General features: G+C 39.0%; 1 protein-coding gene and 1 long non-coding RNA gene across 8 annotated transcripts in view; both read left to right on the top strand.

The window, feature by feature from the left end:
- The window catches only part of DLG2 (discs large MAGUK scaffold protein 2), a 2,256,157-nt gene that overhangs the window by 21,159 nt on the left and 2,213,937 nt on the right, over positions 1 to 21,061 (top strand). The window lies entirely within an intron of this gene.
- LOC138850188 (uncharacterized) lies at positions 862 to 5,086 on the top strand. The gene is made up of 2 exons (XR_011389819.1): positions 862 to 3,019; positions 3,493 to 5,086. It is a non-coding gene; the product is annotated as an uncharacterized lncRNA (long non-coding RNA).

Genomic DNA, 21,061 nt, shown 5'->3' with positions numbered 1-21,061 from the left:
TAGAGGCTCAAAGGAGAGTGAGAAATGTTTCTGACTAGAATAGGAGTTCAATATGTTCTTGATACTTAGTCTCTTAAATGTTCCCTAGTAGTTGGACAGAATGTCAAGTTTGACCTGTTTCTTCCATAGACTTTTAAGTCTTTAAGTTTGAGGGTATACTTGAGGTATAAGAATAGTAAGGAAAAGATGTGACTAAATTGTTATGATTCCCTTAGTGGTGTGTTTTATGTCAGGTGGGCTCTTAAGTTAAATATGACACTTTGGGTTCTGCTATTCTTGGCTCTGAACTTCTTATATTTACTGTAAGACTTGTCACTATGGGCAGGTGTTTGACACAGTGGTTAACATGATGCTTGGGACACCTGCATCTCATATCAGAGTGCTTGGGTTTGATTTCTGGCTCTGCTCTCAATGGCAGCTTCCTGATCATCTGTACTCCCAGAGGCAACAGGTGATGGCTCAAATAGTTGTGTCCTTTCCATCTGTGTGAAAGACCTGGGTTAAATTCCTGGCTCCTGCCTTTGGCCTGGCCCACCCTCAGCTATTGTGTGCATTTGGAGAGTAAATCAGAGGATGAGAGATCTCTGTCTCTTGGATTTTCTCTCTTTCAGATACATAAAATAAATTTAAAAGAAGGATTTATGGGGGACTAGTGTTGTGGTGCAGTTTGTTAAGACATGGCTTGCAACACTGGCATCCCATATGGGAGCAAAGGTTTGAGTCCCAGTTTATTGCTTCTGATCTAGCTCCCTGCTAATGCTTGAGGGAAAGCAAGGAAAGTTGACCCAAGTACTTGGGTCCCTGCCATTCACCTGGGAAATCTAGGTGGAGTTTTGGGCTCCTGAATTCAGCCTGGCTCCGATCTTCTGTTGTGGCCATTTGGGGGAGTAAACCAGAGGATGGAAGATCTCTCTCTAATCTCTACCTCTCCTTCCCTCTGGGTCAATTGGCCTTTCAAATAAATAAAAAAAAAAATCTTAAAAAAAAAATCCAAAGATTTATGTCACCAGATGGCACCATTTAACTAAATTTATGTGCTTCAGAGTCTTATGAGGCTGCTTGTTTCTGCATGCTGAATGATTTTATTTGTACTGTAGCTGAAATAGGAAAAAAATCATTTCAATGGCTTATGAGACTTCTTTACACAATAATGTCATGAAACCTGAAAGGTCTGTTTGAAGCATAAATGAATCTGGTGATTTCTGCTAGGTATATAATAAATGAAAATTTGATGATGGCCACTGTAACTAGAAAGTGGTAGTTGGCAAAAAAGAACACAATATGTTTTCCTATCCGGGTTTTCCAATAGCAGAAATACTAATATTACTAACATTGTAGGCTTGAATTCAACATTCAGTTGTTGAAATACTTTCAGGGAGTTGATAGACATAACAAAAGTACAGAGAATATTCTGTTATTTTAGGAATAAGAGTATCCTAGATTTTAATTAAATAATTCTGGATTATTTAGAAATAAGGTTTTTCCAGATGTCCTGATTTAGCATGGTAATTATATAAAAAATGAGTTCTCCATTGAGTATATATTCTATTGAACTGTGAAACTGATGAAATTAGTGTAACATGATACAGACTGTTTTCCTTAGTGTAAACATCCAACCACAAGGAAATCAGAATTTATTACTTGGTTAAAAACCTCCTTAATATTTTTTCTTTCTTTAAGTAGAATTAATTACTCTCTCCCTTTGTTTGCATAATATTTTATTTCTGGTGGAATACTTACTATTCTATTGTTAATTGATTGCATTTTAGTCTCCAGTACACATTGAGTTTCTTGAATGTAGGAAGGAATTGGTTCTAATTGAACCAATGTCTGGCATGGAATAGTCTTTTCGTTAAATTTCTTTCATTTGACAAAATGTATTTGAACTTTTATTCTTAGAGAGGCTACTTTAGACTTTGGAAATTTAATGATAAGACAGATGTGTACTCTGTTTTCATGGAGTTCATGGCTACTAAGGGAGAGACGTTAATCAAGCATAATTGGTATGAGTACTTTAAAATAGGTATTTGGGCTAAACAGATAAAATAAAGGAATTTCTTCAGCTGGTCAAAATCATATTTTTATACTATATTTATTTAAAATATTTAGATACTGTTGGTGAATTAAAACTTCTAGTAGCCTTTTACTAGTCTTAGAATAAAGTTCAAACTTCTTACCTGTAAGATTCCCTATCACCCATGCTTACCTGTCTTATCTCTTTCCTTTTTATAATCCTCCAGGCACACTGACTTTTGATGTGCTCTAAATGTTGTCTCAGGATGTTCCCACCTGGTTTTCTTTTGTCTGGGGTGCTTTTATACTCAGATCTTTTCATTACTGGTGTGTAAAGTACATTTCCACCTTCTTCCCCAGCTCTATATCATCCCCAAATCACATTTACCATAATGCCCTCTTTTATTTCAAGTCCTGTGTGTATCACTATGAGAATTTTTTTTGACAGGCAGAGTTGTACAGTGAGAGAGAGACAGAGAGAAAGGTCTTCCTTTTCTGTTGGTTCACCCCCAAAATGGCCGCTACAGCTGGCGTGCTATGGCCAGCGTGCTGCACTGATCTGAAGCCAGGAGCCAGGTGCCTCCTCCTGGTCTCCCATGCGGGTGCAGGGCCCAAACACTTGGGCCATCCTCCACTGCCCTCCTGGGCCACAGCAGAGAGCTGGACTGGAAGAGGGGCAACTGGGACAGAATCCGGCGCCCCAACCGGGACTAGAACCTGGGGTGCTGGTGCCACAGGCGGAGGATTAGCCAAGTGAGCCGTGGCGCCAGCTGAGAATTTTTTTGGGTATGCTTATTGCATTTCTCTTCTAGAATGTAAATTTCATAAGAACACTCATCTTACTAGTCCTATTCAATCTTGTATCTTTTATTTTAGTTAAGTACTTAACATATAACAATCACTAAATAAATGACTATAAATTGAATATATGAATAATTGAGTGTTGCAGCATGCCTGGTCCTTTTTAGATTCTCAAGTTAGAAATATACTTATTTGAAAGGAGCATGTCGCTCCCCCGCTTCGTGGAGGAATGACACAGGACCCTGCGCTGTTCTTCTGTCTGCTCGGCCCTTCCCGGGTTTGCTGCTGGTTCTTCCCGGGTTGGCTGCTGTCCCTTCCACCTCTGTGGAAGGGCGGTTCCCCCTAGCCACTTTCCCCACTTCTGCGGGGGAGTGGCACACCGCCGGCCGGCTCTCTCGGGGGCTGCACAGGTGTTCCTTCAGATAGATGTTCCCGGTGCATGTTGTCTCTCTCCTCCTTTATAGTCCTCTTCCACCAATCCCAACTCTGCTACCCACACGCCGAGTACGCTGCTCTCCTCCAATCAGGAGCAAGTCCTACAGTTTATTGGTTGAACTGGAGGCAGCTGTGTAGAAGCTGTTTCTCCCTTCTCAGTGCCATATTGTGGGAGAGCAGATGCATAGAATAAGTCTTAATTCCAGTAACTTAGTCTAGTCCGGGTTGCTCCCCACAGAGCAGAAATCTTACTAAGCAACTAGGGTTTTAGATTTATTATATAGGAAGTCCAAAGGTAGGCAAATGCTAGCATTAAGTTAGCATCATAGGAAAGTTCCAGCAAAATGTCTCTTCATTTATTCTGGTGTTTCTCTCATGTTTATTATTTCATGATCATTACATGGTTTCAGTGGTCCTAGATACCATATCCATATGTCAGGCAGCAAGAAAGAGGTATAAAAAAAGAGGATCAGCTTCAATATTCATTGTTCTTTGCTTTGTTAAGAAAGCAAACCATCCCCAGAGCTGCCACCTGTGTCATACCTCCTTCCTAGTATGGATTTTCTTTATGTCATACTGGTCAGAACTGGGTCACATGACCACCACTAACACAAAGGAGGCTAAGAAATGGAGGAAAGTATTGTAATGATTTGTTTAAACCAATCATGAATCTCTGCGGTGGGTACATTGCTGTTGCCCACAAAATTGGTGTCCTATTAGTATAGAATGAGGGGAAAACAGCTATTGAATGAAAAAGTAATGGTATCTGTTGTACATATATTGTCTGTAATCCTCATCAGTATTATTATCCATATTATTAATGTCATCTTAAAAACATAAAAACCAAATTTGTAATAGCTAAGTAAGTTGAAGATTATAAAATTATTGACTTCATAACTAACGTTGGATATTGGGAATCTAGACAAATCAGAACTGCAGAGCATGAGGTAGAACTCTAGTTCTATTAGACAAGCTTTCAGAAATTTGATTGAATTTGTAAGTAGAAGAAAAGGACTGAGGGACAATTGTCTTATGTCAAAGGGATCTGAGAGTCAGTAGAGCCTCTAAACCTATGGTATGTGATCTTGGGCAATTCACCTGATTTTTTTGAACTTCGATATCTTGATCTGTAAACATCGTCATCTCCATGTTCTCTTATGACTCTCGTTTGTGATGGATTCATACTGAGTTCTAATTCTACCTTTTTACTAACTATAATTTTGCCGTACACTTTGTTGCATATTTGCTTAATAGGTAGCTTTAGCATTATTCAAACATAGGGAAAGGATAATTATTTAGCCATAGTCTTTTCTTTTTTGTTAATCATTTTTAAATTGCTTTGCAGGAGAGAAAGCAATTTCTGTTTTAAAACAGTTTTGTTTTAGAAAAAAGAAGAGGAAAAGAGACAACGTTACATTGAAATGCAATTTGTTTCCTTAGAAAAGCAGAGTCAGGTACTGGGGAGAGGAGGACAACCTGGGAATGGGGTAGGAATGAGAGGTTTAGGCTGGTAAAGTGGTAAATTAAGTACCCAGGTAACACCATTCTGTTTGGAAAGATCTTTTTCCACATTCTTGTAATAACCTAAGCTATTAAATTATTAGAATCTAAGTTATTAGGTTATATAATACTGAGGTAGATTTTCTAATTTTTTTATTCTTCCTCTTATTACATGGATGGCTAAATACAAAGGGTTGATTATTGTGGTTTTCTCATAGTAAATAAAAGCCACATTTTTCAATTCATGATAACAAAGTCAAAAAGTGCGGCCTCTAAGTTGAAGAATATGATCTAGGGGGAATAAAGGAAAAACTCACTCTTTTTCATGCCCAGGGAATGAATTTTTGAAACAGAAAGGAACAATGGAAAGAGAACAATGTGGTCAGATTAGTGTCTGAAAAGGGAAGTCATCCCTGAAAATAGAGTTAATCTTCTATCTGCCAGATTCCTACTTAGGATTTTTGAGGGCAGGCCAGCTGCTATTCATGCTGTTTGAAACTGCTCATCCACACTAGAATATGTATGTATGGTGGTGCAGGCAAAGAATCGCTGGCTTTTAGTTTTCCTGAGTCACTTCTGATTATATTGTTTAATAGCCACAACTGAGAGTCTGGCAGGGGAGCTTCTAGCAGGATGTCATCTACTGGAAGTGGCTTTGTAGCAGAGTCTGGCTGCTTTCTGAGGCTGAGTGGGAATTATAACATGACTTCAGGGAGGAATGTAGGAGTGTAATGCCAGTAGAACCCAAGGTGAATATGGTCAGCCAGGCAGAGCCCCTGGGAGCATTTTCTGAGCCAATAAAACAGGTCCCAGGTCCAAACAGTTTTACATTCCACATTAGAGGTCAGAAAATTGCCAAAGGATAGCATATTGCTCTACATAAGCTAACTGATTTCTACTGTAAGACTATGAAGGAAGATAAGCCACATACTTCCCGTTATCCCCTATATGCCTGGGCAATGTTTTAAAGAGAAGGAGGAAGCAGGATGAAAGGGAGACTTTAAGAGTGAGAATTTTTAACTGACAGAGATTGTTTAAATGTTTGTATCAAATGATTTTTTTTTTTTTTTTTGACAGACAGAGTGGACAGTAAGAGGGAGAGACAGAGGGAAAGGTCTTCCTTTGCTGTTGGTTCATCTTCTAATGGCTGCTGCAGTTGGCATGCTGCGGCCGGCGTACCACGCTGATCCGAAGGCAGGAGCCAGGTGCTTCTCCTGGTTTCCCATGGGGTGCAGGGCCCAAGCACTTGGGCCATCCTCTACTGCACTCCCTGGCCACAGCAGAGAGCTGGCCTGGAAGAGGAGCAACTGGGACAGAATCCGGTGCCCCAGTCGGGACTAGAACCCGGTGTGCTGGTGCTGCAGGTGGATGATTAGCCTATTGAGCTGCAGTGCCGGCCTCAAATGATATTTTATTCCTATTTTTTAATATTTTATTTTTTGAGATAATGTAATTCTGATTCATATTAATATCAATGGCTTTTTGGCACTACTAAATAAAGAGTTCATTCAACAAATAAAAGATAAAAAGACCATAATCCAGTAGGAAAATAGAAGAGGCTATGTTCAATAATCAGAGGAAAAGATGTTCTGGTCACAAAACATTAAAACTGCAGTAACATGTAATTCCTATAATTTGTTTGACAAGTGTTTTGTATTTTCTCTTGAAACCTTTTATTTAAGGTACACAAACTTCATGCATTTCATGAGTACAACTTAAGGAACATAGTGATTCTTCCCACCATACCTGCCCTCCCACCTGCCCTTTTCCCTTTTTCCTCTCATATTCTCATTCTTATTTTTTTACTACATAGAAGATTAACTCTATACTAAATAAAGAGTTCAACAAATAGTATAAAAAAACAAGTTGTTCCTCAACAGTTTTTTGATTTCTCTCTTGATTTCTTCTTTGACCCACTGTTCATTAAGGAGCATGTTGTTCAGTCTCCATGTGTTTGCATATGTTCTAGAGATTCTTGAGTTATTGATTTCCAGCTTCATTCCACTGTGGTCAGAGAAGATGCACGGTATGATTTTGATTTTTTTTTCTTAAATTACTGAGACTTGTTTTATGGCCTAGCATGTGGTCTATCCTAGAGAAAGTTCCATGCACTGGTGAGAAGAATGTGTATTTTGGAACTGTAGTATGAAAAGTTCTATAGATATCCATTAGGTCCATTTGGTCTATAGTGTTGATTAACTGTTGCTTACTTGCTGATTTTCTGTCTGGTTGTCCATTGCTGAGAGTGGGGTATTGAAGTCCCATTACTATTGTATAGGAGTTTATCTCCCTTTAGATCCATTAATATTTCTCTTAAATAGCCAGGTGCCCTGTAATTAGGTGTGTATACATTTATACATTGTATAGTGCTGTTCTTTGTCTAACAGTTTTTGTGTTAATGTCTATTTTGTCTGATATTAGGATAGCTACACCAGCTCTTTTTTTTGATTTCTATTGGCATGAATACCTTTTTCCATCCTTGCACTTCCAGTCTGCATGTATTTTTGTTGGTGAGATGTGTTTCTTGTAGGCAACAAATAGATGGGTTTTGTTTTTTAATCCATTCAGCTAGTCTGTATCTTTTAACTGGAGAGCTGAGGCCATTTACATTCATTGATAAGTAACTTGGCCCTGCCATTTTCCCATAAATATTCCTGTTGTTTACTTTGGATTTCCTTTGTACTTTTACTGGGAGATTTTCTTCCTTCACCTTCTATCATAGTGATGACCATGTTTCTGTGTGTAGCACATCCTTAAGCATCTTTTGTAAGACTGGATGATTGGTGATAAATTCTTTCAGTTTCTTTTATGGAATATCTTAATTTCAACTTCATTCATAAATGAGAGCTTTGCAGGGTACAGTATTCTGGTTGACAGTTTTGTCTCTTAAGACTTGGGCTATATCTTGTAATTTTCTCCTAGCCTAGAGGGTTTCTGATAAGAAGTCAGCTGTGAGTCTAATTGGAAATCCTCTGAAAGTAATAGGGCATTTCTCTCATGCACATTTTAGAAGCTTTATGTTTTACTGTGAAGAGTTTGACTACAATGTGTAGTGGTGAAGATCTTTTCTGGTCATGTCTATTAGGAGTTCTGTGTGCTTCCTCTACTTATAAGTCCCTTTCGTCCTCCAAATTGGGAAGTGTTCTGTAATTATTTCACTAAAAAGGCCTTCTAATTCTATATCTCTTTCCAGGTCTTCAGGAACTCCTATATTGGGTTATTTGATAGTATCCCATAAATCTCCAGCACTGTTTTTTAGTTTTCTGATTTCTTCTTCCTTTTTTTTTTGTCTGACTGTAAAATTTCCAGAGATTTGTCTAACTGGGATATTCATTCTTCTGCCTTAGTGAGTCTGTTGTTAAGGCTTTCTACCATATTTTTTATTTAATCTATTGAATTCTTCATTTCTAATATTTCATTTTGATTTCTCTTTAAAATCTTAATTTCATGGGAAAAATGTTCATTTTTGTCATGTTTGGATTTCTTAAGTTCATGGATTTGCTTCTGATTACTTCTACATACTCCTACAATCAATTTTTTGAATTCTGTTTCTGGCATTTCTTTGCTTTTTTAATTTTCATTCTAGTATTGAAGTGTTGTGTTCCTTTGGAGGTGTCATGTTGTCTTCCTTATTCTTGTTTCTTGAATTGCTGCATTTATTTTTAGGCATTTGTGCAGATACTTGTTGGTTTTTTTTTTTTTTCCTTTGATGGCTTTTATTTTGGACTATGCCTCTGTGATTAGTGGAATGTCTGCTTTTACAGTGAATAGCCTGAGGCATGTGCTGGGTGTGGCCAGGGGGCTCTGTTCAGTGACCCAGTGTAAGGGAAGTGTCCAAGGTGACACTCAAATTGGGTGTGGTGAATCTCTTTCTCTCTCTTTTTATCAGAAGGGAGGGTTAATCTGCTCTGTTGACATAGTCACATGCTCACCTCCTCTCTTGCAAGGAGATCAATGCCTGGTCACTAGCCCCTGTGGGTATAATATTCATGCTGCTACAGAAACCACAAAAAGCATCTGTGCAGTCCTCAATGTAAGCCTGGATCCTGCAACAATGACCTTCAATAGGAAATCAGGGAACCCTGGGCATGTGAAGCTGCCCACAGTGACTGCCCAAAGAACCAGCCACACCCTGTGCCCTCACATGCAGCCACAGTGTTTTCATAGTCCCAGTACACAGGGGCCCAACAGTCATGAGCACCCAGCTCCCTGTCAGTTCTCCCAGTCAGACTCAGGCTTCTCCTCTCAGCTGGTTGCTGGGCATGTGGATACGAGATGGTATAGCTGTTATGTATATCCAAAATATGCCTGCCTCCTCTTGGTTAGTTATAGGATGCCAGGGCTTGGTGTTCAGGGAGAGAGAAACATTCCCCTTTTTATTTCCTCTAGATTGGCTGATAACACTGCCCCTCACAGGGCTCCGAATGGTACTCAGGCCAGGCTCATCCTGCCCCTTTATTGCCAGTGACTTGGGCTGCTGCAGTCTGGTGTCACCTCACTCTCCTAAGCTGCTGCCGATGCTCTTGGCTGCTGGGGTCCTGAGTTGTCCACATCCTCTATGTAGGTCCACAGTGTCTCTCTATTTTGCATGGAGTTTCCTCTGCCATTTTCTCCCTAACTCTTCCCTGACATTGCATTCTCTCCACTTTTTTTTTTTTAAACTATGTTCCCCTAGACTAGAGTAGGAAGCTCCCTCCTTAATCTGCCATCTTGATCTCTCCTTGACAAATGTTTAAAGCAGAGTTTGTCAGAACATTTTATTTGCAGCAAAACTGATAGCTGCAGACTCTTTCATTCATTAATTCATTTTAGCTCCCACAAATAAAGACAACATGGGGTATTTGTCTTTCTGTGTCTGGCTTATTTCATTCAACATAATAACTTCCAGTTCCAACCATTTTGCTGCAAGTGGTAGAATTTCATTCTTTACTTTTTTTAAAATTTTATTTATTTATTTGAGAGGCAGGGTTACAGACAGAGAGAAGGAGAGACAGAGAGGTGTTTCATCCGCTAGTTCACTCCCCAAATGGCTGCAATGGCCAGAGCTGGGCTGTTCTGAAGCCAGGAGCCAGTAGCTTCTTTTGGATCTCCCATGCGAGTACAGGGGCCCAGTACTTGGGAGGAACAGCTAGGACTCAAACTGGTGCCCATTTGGGATGCTAGCACCACCAGTGGGGTACTAACCTACTATGCCACAGTCTGGCCCCAGAACTTTATTCTTTTTGATGGCTGAATAATATTTCATTTTTTGTGTATTACTGTGTATATACATATGTATATACATACAAACACATATATATGTACACACACATTTCTTGTTCTATTCATTTGATTTTGGCTATTGTTAACAGTGCTGCAATAAACATGGTGGAGCAGATACCTCTTTGATACAGCGAGTTCATGTCTTTTGGGTTTGCTGGATCATATAGCAGGTATATTCTGGTTTATAAAGAAAACTCAATGTTGTTTTCTGCAGTGGCTGCACTAAATAAGATTCCCATCAGTTCCCCTTTCTTCATATCCTTGCCACTGTTTACTGCTCCCTACTCTTTGGATAATAGTCATTCTGATGGGGGTGAGGTGATATCTCATTGTGGTTTTGATTTGCATTTTCCTGATGTCTAGTCATATTGAGCATTTTTTGCATATATTTTTGGCTATTTGTATTGAACTGTCTTTTCAGTCTTTTGAGAACTATATTCAGTTTTTCTATGCATTTATTGATTGAGGTTTTATTTTTTGTTCAGTTTTTTTTGAGTTAACTAAGATATTCTGAATATTAATTGTCAGATAAAGAGCTTACAATTTTTTTTTCATTGTGTTGGTTGTCTATTCACTCTATTGATTGATTCCTTTGCCAGCCAGGCAGAAGCTTCTGAGTTTGATGTATTGCTATTGTCTAGTTTTTCTTTTGTTGCCTGTGCTTTGGGAGACTTATCTAAGAAGTCATTATCTGGATTCCAAGATGGTGGATTAGGGAATGACATACTGAACTAGGCTAGGGATAAACAATAAAATCAATCCCCACATCTATAACCAGCTTTTCTTTGACAAATGAGCTAAAATCAATCTCTGGAGCAAGGACAGTTTCTTCAACAAATAATGGTAGGGAAACTGGATCTCCACATGCAGAAGTTATGAAATTTGACCCTGACCTTACACCTTGCACAAAAATCCACTCAAAATGGATCAAAGACCTAATCTATGACTGGATACCATCAAATTACTAGACAACATTGGGGAAACTCTGCAAGACATTGGTATAGGCAAAGACTTCTTGGAAAAGACCCCAGAAGCGCAGGCCATCAAACTGAAATTGACAGGTGGGATTACATAAAGCTGAGAAGCCTCTGCGCTGCCAAAGAAGCACTCAGCAAAGTAAAGAGGCAACCGATAGAAGGGGTGAAAATATTTGCAAACTATGCAACTGATAAAGGGTTAACATCCAGAATCTATAAAGACCTCAAGAAACTCAACAACAACAAAACAATCCTGTTAAGAAATGGACAAAGGATTTTAACAGGCATTTTTCTAGAGAATAAATTATAATGGCCAACAGACACTAGAGAAAATGCTCAGGATCACTAGCCATCAGGGAAATGCAAGTCAAAACCATGATGACGTTTCACCTCACTCCTGTTAGAATGGCTCTCAAGAAGAAATCAAAATGACAAGTGCTGGTGAGGATGTGGGGGGAAAAAGGTACCCTGATCCACTGGTGCACCCACTGTGGAAGATAGTATGGAGATACATCAGACATCTGAACAAGCACCTACCGTATGAGCAGGCCATTCCACTCCTAGGAATTTACCCAAATCAAAAGACATCAGTATATGAAAGAGTTATCTGTACCTCACATTCATTGCAGCACAATCCACAATAGTTAAGATCTGGAATCAACTCAGATATCCATCAACTGTTGCCTGGATAAAGAAATTATGGCTTATGTATACACTATTGAGTACTACTCAGCTGTAAAAAAAATGAAATACCGTCCTTTGCAACAAGATGGTTGCAGTTGGAAACCATTATAATTAAATAAGCCAGTCCCTGAAAGACAGATACTATATGTTTTCCCTGATCCAAGGTAACTAATAGAGTAACTAATAGAGTACCTGAATGTAATGTATTAGAGTGAAATAGATATTTTGAGATTCTATGATTGTTTATAGCCCTTGTCTCTTCCATTGGAAACAGTTTTTTTTTTTTTTTTCTCTCTTCATACTATTTGTTGAATTCTTTTACATAGTGTAGGGTTAACTGTATGGTCATTAAGTAAACTGAAAATAGATATTTGTGAAAATTAAGAATGAGAATGTGAGGGGGAAGAGGTGGAAGGGTTGGAGCATGAGTGGAAGGGAAGGAAGGGGTGCAGGTGTCACTGTGTTCCTAAATCTGTATATATATAACTTGTATAACTTAAATAAAAAGTCATATCTACACTGTTGTCTTGAAGTGTTTATGCCACATTTTCTTCTAGCAGTTTCATTGTCTCAAGGTCTTAAATGTTGATTTTTATTCTATCTAGAGCTGATTTTGTTATGTGATTAGAGGTAGAGATCTAATTTCATTCTTCTATTTATATACATCCAGTTTTGCCAGCACCATTTACTAAGACTATCTTTTTTACCAATATATATTGTAGACACTTCTGTCAAATTTCAGTTGGCTGTATGTATATGGATTAATTTCTGTGTTCTCTATTCTACCCATTGATCTATATGTCAGTTATTATGCCAGTGTCATGCTGTTTGAATTATGATAGTGTTGTAGTATGCTTTGAAATGAGGTATTGTGATGCTTCTAGCTTGACTTTTTTTTTTTTTTTTTTTTTGTTCAGAAACACTTTGGCTGTTCTGGGTATTTGGTGATTTTTATGGATACTAGGATTTTAGGATCGTTCAAACTATATTTTAAATTGGATTAGATGGTTACTTTTCCCAATTAACCGGGGTTAAGGGCTTATGAAGTAGGTAGATAAGTCACAGATACAATAAAAAAGTGTATATTTTCTTTGCAGATTCATGGCGTTGATGGAAGCTATTTGTGGGATTCCATTGCATTGAAACATGTAGATTTAAATGTTCATTCTTACCACTTTAAACTACTTTTAAATTTTCTGTTGAGTATTTTTAAAAAAGACTTATTTATTTGAAAGGCAGAGTTACTGAGAGAGAGAAGAAGAGACACAGAGAGAGAGATCTTCCCATTCACTGGTGCACTCCCCAAATGGCTATAATGGCTGGGCCTGGGCCAGGCCAAAGCCAGGACTTCATCTGGGTCACCTGTGTGGGTGCAGGAGCCCAAGCACTTGGACCATCTTTTGCTGCTCTGGCTTCTAGAAAAAGGTGGAAGAGGTAGAGAATGAGGGACATTTGTCTACCTTCTTAGTTTGTTTACATGAATCAGCCCTAAAAGTTGCTTAAAGAAACATTTCTCCTGTATCTCAGAAGTGGGTCTCTGTCCAGAAGCCATGGAACTTCTGAGACTATGTTAGGAATTTCAAATATTTCAATAATAACTTAGAGATTATTATTGCATATTTCTCTTATTTCTGTTTTCTGAGTCCTCAGGTTCTGGCTTATCAAAGTATATGCTGCCAAAATAATCAGCCTTCCTGAAACCATCATTAGAATTCTTTTTGCAAAACTGTGTATTCATGAATAAAGTCATCAAATGTATCCAGAGCCACCAAATCATAGAGGGTATGCCTGTTCTTACAAAATACTTCAATAACAAGTCTTTAAAAGCTTACTGTATTTTATTTATTTGTAAAAGTTATTTTCATTTTACTTGGAAGCAGGGAGGCAACAAGAAAAAGGGAGAGGGAGAGACACACACACAGAGACAGCTTCCATTTGCTGTTCATTCTCCAAATGCCTACAATAGCTAGGCCTGGGTCAGGCCAGAGGGGGGTCCTGGAACTCAATCTGTGCCTCCCATGTGGGTGGCAGGGACCCACGTACTTGAGGCATCATCTGTTGCCAGCAGGAAGCTGGATTAGAAGCAGAGTAGCTGGGACTCAGACCAGTAACTCTGATACGAGATGCAGGCATCCTATGCAGCATCTTAACTATTATGCTAAATACCTGTATCCTTTTTAAAGCACTTTAAACCTCATAGAAATTAATTATATTCAATATTAAATACTGCTTTCAGAAAAGCTTTGAAGTTAAAAAATTAGTCACTTAAAAGGAAGCAGTTATTTTAGAAATAATCTCTGTGCTTCAGAAATATTTGCAGGAAGTTTTTTTTTTTTTTTGAAGAAAATTTTCTAAAGAAGTGTCTAAAAGCTCTTCAATTGATCAAAATAGGACAATAATTATAAATATAAAGGTGAGCTTTAGAGTTCATTATTTGAGATAATTAATACCATCAACAAGACTTTTTTAAAAAATTTATTTTATTTATTTGAAAGAGTTACAGGGAGAGGTAGAGATGGAGAGAGAGGTCTCCATTTGCTGATTCACTCCCCAAATGGCTGCAACAGATGGAGCTGAGCTGATCTGAAGCCAGGAGCCAGGAGCTTCTTCTGGGTCTCCCACAAGGATGCAGGGTCCTAAGGAATTGGGCCGTCCTCTGCTACTTTCCTAGGCACATTAGCAAGGAGTTGGATCAGAAGTGGCACAACTGGGATTCAAACTGTTGTCATATGGGATGCTGGCGATGTAGGCCAGGACTTCAACCTGCTGTGCTGCAGCGCCAGCCCCAAAACATGTTTATTTTAGATGTAAGTATCCACTTAGAAATTTTCAGGGTACACGTTCACTTTCTTCATGATGTTTTCCTCATATAAATTTAATTTTAAAACTCTGTCTTTTTCCAGAAATATATTCCCTGGAAATATGGAAAGCTTGACATGTTTAATAGGGCCCTTTGCAAGTATTAAAAACATTTTTTGATAGAGAATACTTGCAATTCCTGAGCTTGAATATTTTTAAATGTAACATAGAAAAGGTGAGCTAATGCAGATGTGAATGATTATGGAGAGGAATATTGACACTACATATTGAGTGAAAGATATAGGAAAATGGTCACTAATGGTCTACATGCTAATTATGGTTATTATTGTGGGTTTGTCTGAAAATAATGCATTTTCTTGGATCAGTTCCTTGATTTTCTTTCCAATAGTAATCTTTTCTTCCACTGCATCTCAGGTATCTACTCTTAGGTTTTACTCCATATGTTAGCATTGTTAATAACCTCTGAAGTCTTAGTTTTAAGCATTCTATTCTGTGACCACCACTCATCACCTCCTGTTGACAATATATTTTATTTTTAAAGATTTATTTATTTGAAAAGCAGAGTTACAGAGAGACAGAGACACAAAGAGAGATCTTTCATCTATTAGTTTACTCCCCAAATGGCCTCAATGGCCAGAACTGGGCTGATCTGAATCCAGGAGCCAGGAGCTTCATCTAAGTCTCCTGCGTGGGTCCAGGGGCCCAAGGACTTGTGCCATTTTCAGCTGCTTTGTCAGGCACATTAGTAGGGAGCCGTTTCAGAAGTGGAGCATCTGGAAATTGAACCAGCACCCATATGGGATGCTAGTGCTGAGGGGGCAGCCTAGCTTGCTACACCACAGCGCCAACCCCCACACATTTTCGTGATATTTTAGTTACCATAAAATTTTCACACATCCCGCCACAGAACCAGCCCCTGAATGTATTTCTGTATCAACCATTCATCCTGTAGTAATCATTCTTTGAATGCATTAGAATTGCTAAACCACTGGCTCTACATATTTTCTTCTCTTTCCTTGTTTTTTTCTTTTTTCCCCAAGGTTTTTTAAAAATTTATTTGAAAGACAGAGTTACAGAGAGAAATAGAGGGATCTGCTACATACACCACAACGCCGACCCCCTGCACATTTTCATGATCTCTTAGTTACCAAAAAATCTTCACATCTCTCTGAACCACTCTTAGAAAGCATTCATTGTTGTAATTTCTCATTTGCCTATTTATCTTCAGTTTCTTTGTTGTTACCTCCATTCCCTGGCAAAAGCCAACCTCTGGCTAAACCCATCTGTGTCTTTTCTGTGCCTGTACCAAGGCAGCCAAATGTAGCTGGAGAAATACATGCAATTTTGTTAACTGGTTTCACTTTAAATCTATCACCAAAAAACCCTATTATATTTCCTTGGAAGTTCACTTTCTTAGTTTCAGAGGGATTATTTTAATGCCTTTTTTTTTTCTCAAATGCAAAGTCCCTCAACTTCTTCTCCATTGCTGCTGACCTTTCTTCTCATTGACACAATGGAAACAATCAAGAGAACTTCACCTTTTCACCACTTAACCTACCAACCTCCCTATATCTGCATCCATATACTCTGCCATCCCATTTATTAAAGAGGATAAATGGACTCTCCTCTTATATGACATTAATTTTTTCTCTTGGACAGAGTATCAGTCAGATTCCTGGCAGGTAACAGATGACCTTCTCACAAAGAGTTTAGTGAAGGATCTGTTATAAATGTGGCCAGGGATGGAAGCACTTGATTACTAGGAAAAGCAGGAATCCTGACAGAGAATGAAGAGAAAACTGTTACTGGGATACAGAGAAACTATAATTATTGAAAGGACCATCTAGAAAGAGTTATGGCTTTAGGGAGAGGAAAATAGCTACTGCTAACCCATGGCCCTACAGAGAGCTGGAGAAATAAAATATCCTAATTTATTTTTCTTCCTTCTCTGATCTGTTGCTTCCTTCCATTAGAGGACTCCAATTGAGAGACACAGAACAAAGGAGGTAGATAGTAGTCTGTTGAGGTTGGCTCCCAGCATACAGCAGGGTGGATAAAGGAAGAAAGAGGACTTGGAAAACCAAATGGAGAACAGTGTTTTGAATTTTTTTTTCTCATTTTCTCAAAGAATATGTCCAATAATTATTGTTGCTCTCTCTTTTTTTAAAGATTTATTTATTTATTTGAAAGTCAGAGATACACAGAGAGAGGAGAGGGAGAGGGAGAGAGAGAGGGGTCTTCCATCTGCTGGTTCACTCCCCAATTGGCTGCAATGGCTGGAGCTGCACTGATTCGAAGCCAGGAGCCAGGAGCTTCTTCTGAATCTCCCATGCAGGTGCAGGGGCCCAAGGACTTGGGCCGTCTTCTGCTTTCCCAGGCTATAGCAGAGAGCTGGATCAGAAGTGGAGCAGCTGGGTCTTGAACTGGCGCCCATATGAGATGCTGGTACTTCAGGCCATGGCGTTCGTTAACCTGCTATGCCATAGCGCTGGCCCCTTGTTGTTCTCCTTGAAACTAATTTTTACATTTGTATTTAGAAATTTCCATGAGCACACAAGTATATCCTCTTTAAAAAAATCTGTTTAGAAAGTTAAGAATATGGATTCTGAGGCTGACATTGTGGTGCAGCAGGTTAAGTTGCCACCTGCAGTGCCAGTATCCTGTGTATGTGTGCTGGTTCAAGTGCTGGCTGCTCCAGTTCTAATCTACCTTCTGGCTAATACACCTGGGAAAGCAGCAGAAGATGGCCCAACTGCTTGGGCCCTTGCCACCCATATGGGAGACCTGGATGGAGTTCTAGGCTCCTGACTTCAGCATGGTGAGCTTCAGCTCTTGTAGCCATTTGGGGAGCAAACCAGTGGATGGAAGATATCTCTTCCTCGTACTTTCTCTCCCCTTCTCCCTTCCTTTCTCTCTGTCTTTGAAATATATATAGAGATAAATATTATTTTTTTAAAGAATATGGATTCTGGAGCTATGTTGTCTAGGTTCACATCCTGGATCCTGTTACTTACTACTTGTATGACTCCAGGAAAGTTTAGAAACCATTTGCCCCAGTTTTCTTGTCTCTAAAATGGAATGATATATAAAAGTATTTACCTGTTAGAGTTGTTGTGATGATAAATAAGTTAATATATGTAATTGGATTTTTAATAGTGCCTGGCACAAAGTAAATGCTCAGTAAGTGTTTGCTAGTATTGTTGTCTTTAAAATCCATCCACTTCATCTGCCAGCTTTCTTCACCTTATCTTTGTTTTTCCTCTGGATTCTGCTTTAATTTGGCCAGTGGAAGATACTGCTGGGAGATCAGACAGTGGGAGAAAAGAGAGGTTGGGATATTTATTTTTTTTGCCTTCCTTCCTTCTGGGCCATGATTTGTAGTTAATGCATTCTTCTACTTAGAGCCACAATTCCGGGGTGAGTATTTGGTATAGTGGTTAAGACACAGCTCAGGATACTCACATCCTATATTGGAGGGCTTGTGTTCAAGTCCAACTTCTGCTACCAATTTCAGCTTTCTGCTAATGTGTGCTTGGGTTGCAATAGGTGATGACTCAAATAGTTGGGTCCTTGCCACTCTCACGGTAGGCCTGGATTGAGTTCCTGGCTTCTGGCTTTGGCTTAGCCCCAGTTGTAGTGAGCGTTTGGGGAATATCAGCAGATGGGAGATCTTGTCTCTATTCCTTTGTGTGTCTGACTTTCAAATAAATTAAGAAGCCCCAGTTCTATCATGTGGCCCCTCTCCTATTTCTGTGATCTTCTCAATAGCAAATTATGTAAAAATAATTTTATATTCACAGTCTGACTTTTTTACTTCCCATTTTCTCTCTCATTTAAAAATGTTTATTTATTTGAAAAACAGAGGGCAGAGATATTTTATCTAGTGATTACTCCTAAAATGCTTTCAACAACCCGGGTTAGGCCAGGTGAAAACCAGTATTAGAAACTCAATCTTGGCAGGGACCCATCTACTTGAGTCATCACCTCTTGCCTCTCAGGGTTCACATTGGTAGGAAGCTGCAACTAGGAGCAGAGTTGGGCTTCAAACCAAGGCAACATGATATGGGACGTTGGATCCCAAGCAGCATCTTAACTGCTTCACTAAATGCCTGCCCCTCCTATTTGAAGATATTCCAAATTAGGCTCTTTTGTCCTTCACCCTACATTTGAGATGCAAGAAACCTTGTACTTATCTAGATTATAGAGATTTCCATGTTGCCAATTTCATTGATTTTTCAGTACTGATTTTTAGCAGCATTTGTTACTCAATCAGCATCTTGTACCACTTTATTTACTTTTTCCTCTGACAGAAATGTAGAAATGCCTTAATCTAAGTCCTCGTGCCTCTATTTTCCTATTTATACTCTTTACTTAGATAGGCTCATTCAGTATCATGTTTTAAATGATACATAGACTGAAGACTCTCAAGTTTGTATCTGCAGCCTTGACTTCCATCCTGTATATGTTATTGTTTATGTAGCATCTTTTACTTGGCCATCTATAAAAATTTTGAAATATGTCCAAAAATAAACTCTTGATTTATGTCCTCTCCCAACTGCCAGTGTACTCCTTTCCTAGTCTTCACTATTATAGTGATTGCCATCATCATTTACACAGTTTACTCAGGCCAAGAACCGAGGAGTACTAATAGATTCTTCTTTCTTTCATATCCTTTCCAATCCACTTGCAAATCTTGTTAACAAAATTTCAAATGACATTTTTCAAGAGAGGAAATTCAAATGGCCAACAGACACTTGAGAAAATGCGCAGGATCACTAGCCATAAGGGAAATGCAAATCAAAACCACAATGAGGTTTCACCTCACCCCAGTTATAATGGCTTTAACATAGAAATCAACAAACAACAAATGCTGGCAAGGATGTGGGGGAAAAAGGTACCCTTATCCACTGCTGGTGGGAATGTAAACTAGTGCAACCACTGTGGAATACAGTATGGAGATCCCTCAAAAATATGAATAGAGACCTACCATATGATCCAGCCAACCCCACTCCTGGGAATTTATCCAAACCAAAGGAAATCAGCATATGAAAGAATTATTTCAACTCCCGTGTTCATAGCTGCTCAATTTATAATAGCTAAGATATGGAATCAACCCAGATGTGCATCACCTGTTGATTGGATTAATAAACTATGGTATATATACACTATGGAGTATTACTCAGCTGTAAAAAAAAAAAAAAAAAAAGAAATCCTGTCTTTTGCAGCAAGCTGGTCGTGACTGGAAACCTTATACTAGTGAAATAAATCAGTCCCAAAACACAGATATCATATGTTTTTCCTGGTCTGATGTAACTAATAGAATACCTGAAATATAATGTATTGGAGTAAAATAGACGTTTTATGAATAGGTGATTTTTATAGCCCTAGTCTTTTCATTGAGGAACAGTGTTTTGTTCTTTCTCTTCATACTATTTGTTGAACTCCTTTACTTAAAGTAGGGTTAACTATAGACATTAAGTATATTGAAAATAGATCATTGTGAGCCGGCGCCGTGGCTCAATAGGCTAATCCTCCACCTTGCGGCGCCGGCACACCGGGTTCTAGTCCCGGTTGGGGCGCCGGATTCTGTCCCGGTTGCCCCTCTTCCAGGCCAGCTCTCTGCTATGGCCAGGGAGTGCAGTGGAGGATGGCCCAGGTGCTTGGGCCCTGCACCCCATGGGAGACCAGGAAAAGCACCTGGCTCCTGGCTCCTGCCAGGATCAGCGCGGTGCGCCGGCTGCAGCGGCGGCCATTGGAGGGTGAACCAACGGCAAAAAGGAAGACCTTTCTCTCTCTGTCTCTCTCTCTCACTGTCCACTCTGCCTGTCAAAAAAAAAAAAAGAAAATAGATCATTGTAAAAATTAAGAATGGGAATCTGAGACAGAGGGGAAGGAACAGTTAGAATGTGGATGGGAGGGAGGGTGGGAGGGGAGTTCCACTATGTTTCTAAATCTGTTTATATGAAATATATGAAACTTTATAACAAATAAAATTTAAAAAATTTCAGATGAAGTCAGAATCCTCTCTTTTTGACATCTCCATCATGCCATTGTAGTCTAAGCTGCTCTAGTCTCTTATTTGCACTGCAGTAGCCTCCAAACTGATCTCATTTAGTTTTAACTCTTGCTCCAATTTATCTTTTGTACAACATCCAAAGTGATATTTTTAAAAAATTAATTTATCTTTACTATTTTCAGGATATTCCATTGGCTTCCTGTTACTCTCAAAACAAAATTGAAAGTCCTTATTTTGACCCTAAGGCCTTAGTAATCTGACTCCTGGCTACTTTTCTTTCTCTGACTTCTGGGTGTTTTTCTTATCTTTCTGTATTGCCTACCCCTCTCCAGTCATGATGGCTTTGAACTTTTTCTTGAGCAAGCTTTCTGATTCAAGTATTTATCCTTAATGTTTCCTCTTCCTGGAACTCTGCCTATTTTCTGACTTGCTTAAGTACTTGTGCAATTGCCATCTCTTCTGACCTTTCCTGATCAGTCCATATAAAGTTGCCACTCTTCTCCCATTAACTTTTTTCCCCTTACTAAAGCTAATTTTTCTTTATTGTACTTTA

This window comes from Oryctolagus cuniculus, chromosome 1 (genome assembly GCF_964237555.1).
Source record: "Oryctolagus cuniculus chromosome 1, mOryCun1.1, whole genome shotgun sequence".
NCBI classification, from domain to species: Eukaryota; Metazoa; Chordata; class Mammalia; order Lagomorpha; family Leporidae; genus Oryctolagus; species Oryctolagus cuniculus.
The sequence above is the reverse complement of the archived record's forward strand: the minus strand, read 5'-3'. Positions and strand labels throughout refer to the sequence as shown.